Below are 6,000 nucleotides of genomic sequence, written 5' to 3'. Positions count from 1 at the left end.
CTTAGTTTTAATTCATACGATTTTCAACTTATATACTAAATTAATTGTTAACAAATGATTTGTATTATAAGTTTAAAATATATCATGTCGAAGATTTTATCTTGCAACTAATTAATTTATTTGATATTATAATTATTTTTAAATATGTAATTTTAACTCTTAATAAATAGTATATCAATTATTTTAATGAATCATATTTAAAGCACATGATTGAAATTACTAACATGAAATCAGAGGAGTAATAAAAAATGTATATTAAAATTGTAATAGATTTGATAACATATTGATATTAAAATTTAAATCAAATTCAATATGTTATGTTTAATCGTTATTAAACATAACACATTGAATCAATTGAGTTGCTACCAGTTAGACGAACGATTATCTTGAAGGGTATTATCAATTTTTAAAATAATTGCAACTTTTTTACAAGTGATTTTGCTTATATTACGTAATTATATGCTTAAATCTTTTCAAGAAATATACTTGTAAATAAAAATATTCACTAGTCAATAATTACAAATAGAGAAGCACAATTATATGCACATCTATGTTACCAAATCTGCATTTATCATTGCCTAATGTAACACGGAAACACAATTATATGCTCATTCATTTAGGGTACACAATTTTATGCTCACGAAATTACTGTTCGGGTAAACTTACGACGAAATATGTTTTCGTCGTAAATTACAGTTAAACGATGTCGTTCTATCATATTAAGCTTTCATTTTTTTTTGTAATTAAATTTTATTATGTAATAATAATAAAATATTTAACTTACGATGAACCTAAATTTTCGTCGTAAGATTTACACTCCTGCGGGACCCATCGTTACGTTTTTTATTCATTTGACAGTAGATTTTAATATTAAAATAAGAAATTTACGACGGATTATCGTTTTCGTCGTAAGTAATTACGACGAACGTAATATTCCGTCGTAAGTTCGGCGCGCATTTTTTTCCGTCGTAAGTTGGCCGTCGTAAATGCCGATTTGTTGTAGTGTTTACCTGTCAATAATTGCAAAGGACAGTTATATCTGCAATAAAGAATTGCATAGGTAACAACTAGGGACCATATACTTTAACTGTTTACAAAAAAATTATGTTCCACAAGAAATTAGCTTAAATTCTGTGCAATGCACGGGTTTCCGTTAATATTTAAAAAAAATATTTATTCAGTCATATTATAATTTTAATATATTTATATAAATATATAATAATTATAAATTTATAATAAAATTAATAGGATAACTTGTGCTCGTAGTTTAGTAGGATAAGTATAATATATCTAGTAGTTTAACAATTTAGTAGTTTAGCGGATATATAACATTGTTTTTTTTAATAATAGGATAAAGTGTGATTGTAGTTTAGTAGGATAAGTAGACTATGTGTGTAATAATTTAATAATTTAAAAGATATATAACATTATTTATTTATTTATTTTACTAACTAAAATTAGACAATAACCATTGAACCAAATTATACTCATTTCGATTATTATAGTATAATATTGATTTGGGAACTTTGTCAAAGAAATATGTTTGGAAGAATATCAGCAGCAGCCAGGCCTTACCCCTTAGCCCTTGGGTTCACATTTGGTGTTGAAAAAAATACATAATTGAAATGGAAAGTCCTATGAAAATAGTTACATGAAAACATAAAAAAAAAAATGTAAGTACCACGAAACTACCATACAAGTAAATACTGCAATTTACTATTCAATTGAGGTTGGTGTTAAACATTATTGTCTTTTACAATTTGAAGTACTATGCAGCAAACATTGTTAACTTTATCATGGAATGAGCAGGTCCACTTTAAGTTCGAGCTGATGCAGGAGACCCTGTACTTGACTGTGAATCTAATTGATAGGTTCTTGGCCATTCACCCTGTGGTACGTAAAAAGCTCCAGCTTGCTGGTATCACAAGCAAGTTGGCATCTTTTTCCTTCTCCAACTCTACCAGATTGTACTCAACCCAGCGATAATTGCCCAAAATGCTCTAGAATTCCTCTCTCTCCTTGGACCTTGCAAGAGACAGAACCATGCCTCGGTTTCACTTCTTTATGAAACCTCCTTGATAGGGTATAAGAGACCCGGTTAGGAATCAACCTGGATCTAAAGGATACCAGGCTCGATCGATAGACCAGGACCCCCCTCTCCCAGAACAATCAAATGGAGAGACCAGGCCCGGGTCTATCCTATGACCCGGATTCACCTGCATACCCGGATTCGGATCAGGGCTAAGACCACCATGAGGGAGGTCCCAGCAAACACATGCACATCCCATAACCCGCCAAGGAAGGGTACGTGGGCACGTGACTATGACAGCTATCAACAACCAACACACCAGACAAGCACAGCGCGTGTCAGAAAGCCGTTAGGACACTCTGGAGGTGGTCCTCCCCTGGACACGTGTAAGCAATTCACCCAAGTCAGGCGTCCTCTGCTTCCAAGATCCAACGGCCCTGATTTAGAGGTAACTACCCCCAAACCCTACCTTTGGGCTATATATACCCTCAAGGCTGAAGGGTTTAGGGGTTAGAAAAATATACACTCTTGCACACTCACTCTCTCTCATATATTCACACACACACACACAGCAACCTTCCCATTACATACATACATCTTCATCTTCTCCAAAACCTTGTTCTTATTTTTACACCGGAGGCGTCGTGGGAGCCAAACCCCCTTCCGGTGTTGTTTTGCAGGCGCCCAACCAGCAGCTACACCTCACTTATACCCAGAAGGTCCAGGAACTGCGTCAGACGGAGCCGCCCGCTCACCGGAGTTATCACTCCTACATTAGAAAGAACGGAAAAATGAACCAGCTGAAGGGGTGAGCAACTGCGAGCTATAGCCTTAACAAAAACACACATATTATGAAAAAATTGAGCTAGATTACCTGAGATATAATGGCCTCCTTTTGGTAGGAACCTATCTTGCTCCCTGACATTTGACCTTGGACTCTGATCTCCTCTACTTTCATGACTTCCACTAGCTGGGCTAGCTACCTGAACCATCAGCCATATCTACAGCAGAAAAATCCGTAACTCATCCACTGACAAATGCTATCAAGGGATTGAGGAAGATCGGGCACCTGAGAAGATATATGTTATCAAGGGAAGCGCGTTTAGGCCAAGAAGCATTGGAGGAAGAATCGAACACCACCTCCCCCAATGTCATTCTCCACCTAGACAATTTTTTTGATGTATCATAAACAATCCTCTTTTTTTTACTCAAATTTTGAGGGATAAATATTGTTTAAAAATACAGGATGCATGATTTTTGAGAGTACATTTGTATATTTAACGGTAAACTTGTAGAAGGATATGGAAAGTTCACCGAAAATATTAAAGAGATGTGTTAAATGGGAAGCATGAGGAGAGAAAAAGAGTTAAGATACAAGTTCTAAACGAGGATAACAAGATGAGTAATTGATAGGAGTAACATGCGTTGTGCTTCTTTCCGATGATAAAAATCAACGAACAGTTAAGATCAAAATTGAACATGGACCATAATATGGACCGCTTGATATGCAAGATGTAAAAGCGATCTGCACAAAATGATTTTGACCAATAAAAGCTTATCACGCGGATCGCTGTCCACGAATATATAGAACACATGATAAGCAATTTCAATTTCAATGAACGACTCAGATATGATGCAAGAGCAATCCGCACAAAATGCTTTTGACCAATTAAAACTTATCACTCGGATAGCCAATGAAATCGCATGATATATACTTTCATTGAATGACTCAAATATGAAGTTGAAGCGATATGTATGAAATAATTTTGACCAATATAGATAGCAAGATATGCATTTATAATTAGCTACTAATATTTTATAAAATGATTTCATCCAATAGTTTTGATTTGGGTTAATTATCAAGTAGGCGTCCAAATGTATCAAGTGAGTCATTACAAAACTGACTCAAATGAGTCACTCATTTAAAAACTTGTAGAAAAAATATCACTCCATCGTTAGTTGAAATACTTAAAAATATTATATATTGAGTTTCACACATTTTTTATGAATAATATTGCATCCAAATGAAAGTTTCTGAGTTCTAATATTTTAGATAATATTGTTAGATTTTTAAAATTTTATTGACTATTTATATTTAATATTTTTATTATTTTATTTGATTTAAATAAAAATAAATAGTAGATAAATTTTTAAAAATCTAAAAATATTATCTAAGAAACTAAAACTCGGAATCTTAAATTTAACCTGGCCCCACTGAGAACTTCTTCTGAATCCGCCACTGAGCCGTCTAACATGTATAATCGGCTGAAGATGAAAAGTTAAAATCAAATTAATAACCTAGAACTTGAACCAGGATACAACCTATTTAGTGCACATCATCTCAGCACACGTCAGTTCACCGAGCTATCTTAGTGCAACTGGCAGGGCTAGAGCCTTTTGCGCATCCCGGATGCTTCTCTGAGATGGCACATGACTCAACAGAGATTTTGTGTATTTGCAATATCAGTAGACAGTAGCCAATTGTCAGAAGAAGTATTTAAAATCAGAGTCCCATTAGTGACCCGACATTGTGTTATTAAGGATAATAAATAGGGAGAAGAAGCATCGTCAAGACTGCCCGAATGCACACAACCGCTACTGAATTCCCTCTTTTCTCTTTGATGACTGTTTCAATACTTTTATATCTCTGTTCTCAAACCTATGAGTATATAAAATTTCATATGATTATTAACAGAATACCCTGTTGGACAAACTTAGTATTTTAGACTAAGTTGTGAATCATTTTGAGACTCTATATGAGTGAGACACATTATGTGTTAGTGGTGTGTATTTATTGGAACATATTCTCCTCTTCGAGGGGATTCCAACGCATATTTACACGCTCAAAATGAGTAAAAGGTGAATGAGAACTGATGTTCCAAAGTTTTACCTTTTAATATGAAAAGTGGTTTTGTACCACATCGAGAGTAGCACAAACCTATTCCTTAGTTTTTCTTATAAATACCATGTACCACATCGAAAAAGAAAAACAAGTCCTTTCAAACCTCTCTTTATAAATAGAGTCTTAGGGCATCAGTTTTATTAAGTAAAGGAAATAAGAGTCCTCTCTTTCATTCTCGGTCTCTTTAGTCTTAAATTTTCCAATACTCCGGTGATAGTTCTCGGGCTTAGTTCAAGTTCGCTGAGAGTATATTCGATCTATTGATTATACTGGTATCTCATTTTATCCCGGGAGGCTATCGACTCGCACATACGGTGAGAGGCGAAATAGCTTTAAGGAGACAGTTTCAACTTGACTCGAGGATTTCCATTTGGTTATATTCTTCCTTTCTCTGTTTGATTTCGTTTACTCACGCACACACTTATTTGATTTATATGTATTAATCATAGATTGTATTCACAATCTTAAAGCTATTTATTTTATATACATCTGTGACTGATACATCTGTATCTGCTTGTTTTGTTGAGTAACAGATCGATAGAGAACCAAACTATGAACGATTCGATGAACATGACGGCTGATCTCAACGCATAGATCACTGGATCTAATGGGGTTCACCAGCAGCCGATTAACCCTAACGCACGGATCGTACGATCTGATGGGGGTCAAACGCCTGTTGGACATGTGCCTTCGGGACATGTGCCTGTGGGACACACTGTCATTGGACAGTTTAGTGTTCCTCTTGGACAGATATCGATAGGATTCACTCCTCCGATCATACCTGCGGTGCCTACTGGTGTGCATACACCTGTAGTACAGACGCACGTACCATCTGTTCCATCTGTGGTTTCTGCTGCACCTGTTATGCCAACTGTGCCTGCTGCACATGCTGAAAAACCTGAGAAGTTCAACGGAACAAACTTCAAACATTGGCAACAAAAGATGCACTTTTATCTGACCACGTTGCATATGGATCGCTTCCTTAAGGAAGAACCACCGTTGCTCACTGCTGAGAGTAACATGCAGACTGTGTATGCTGCTGATGCTTGGAAGCACTCCGACTACATCT

General features: G+C 35.5%; 1 protein-coding gene across 1 annotated transcript in view; it reads right to left on the bottom strand.

Annotated features, from left to right (window-relative positions):
• Positions 1-1,689: 1,689 nt before the first annotated feature.
• Positions 1,690-6,000, bottom strand: part of LOC141707116 (tRNase Z TRZ2, chloroplastic-like) — a 40,393-nt gene continuing 36,082 nt past the window's right edge. Inside the window, exons 7-8 of the mRNA XM_074510111.1 lie at positions 2,904-3,098; positions 1,690-2,798 (exon numbers count right to left, since the gene is read on the bottom strand). The gene's annotated coding sequence lies outside the window, so the exon portion shown is untranslated. The remainder of the gene's footprint in view (positions 2,799-2,903; positions 3,099-6,000) is intronic.

The sequence above is a fragment of the Apium graveolens genome, chromosome 2 (genome assembly GCF_009905375.1).
Source record: "Apium graveolens cultivar Ventura chromosome 2, ASM990537v1, whole genome shotgun sequence".
Taxonomy (NCBI): domain Eukaryota; kingdom Viridiplantae; phylum Streptophyta; class Magnoliopsida; order Apiales; family Apiaceae; genus Apium; species Apium graveolens.
Note: the sequence above shows the minus strand (reverse complement) of the source record. Positions and strands in the feature narration are given on the sequence as shown.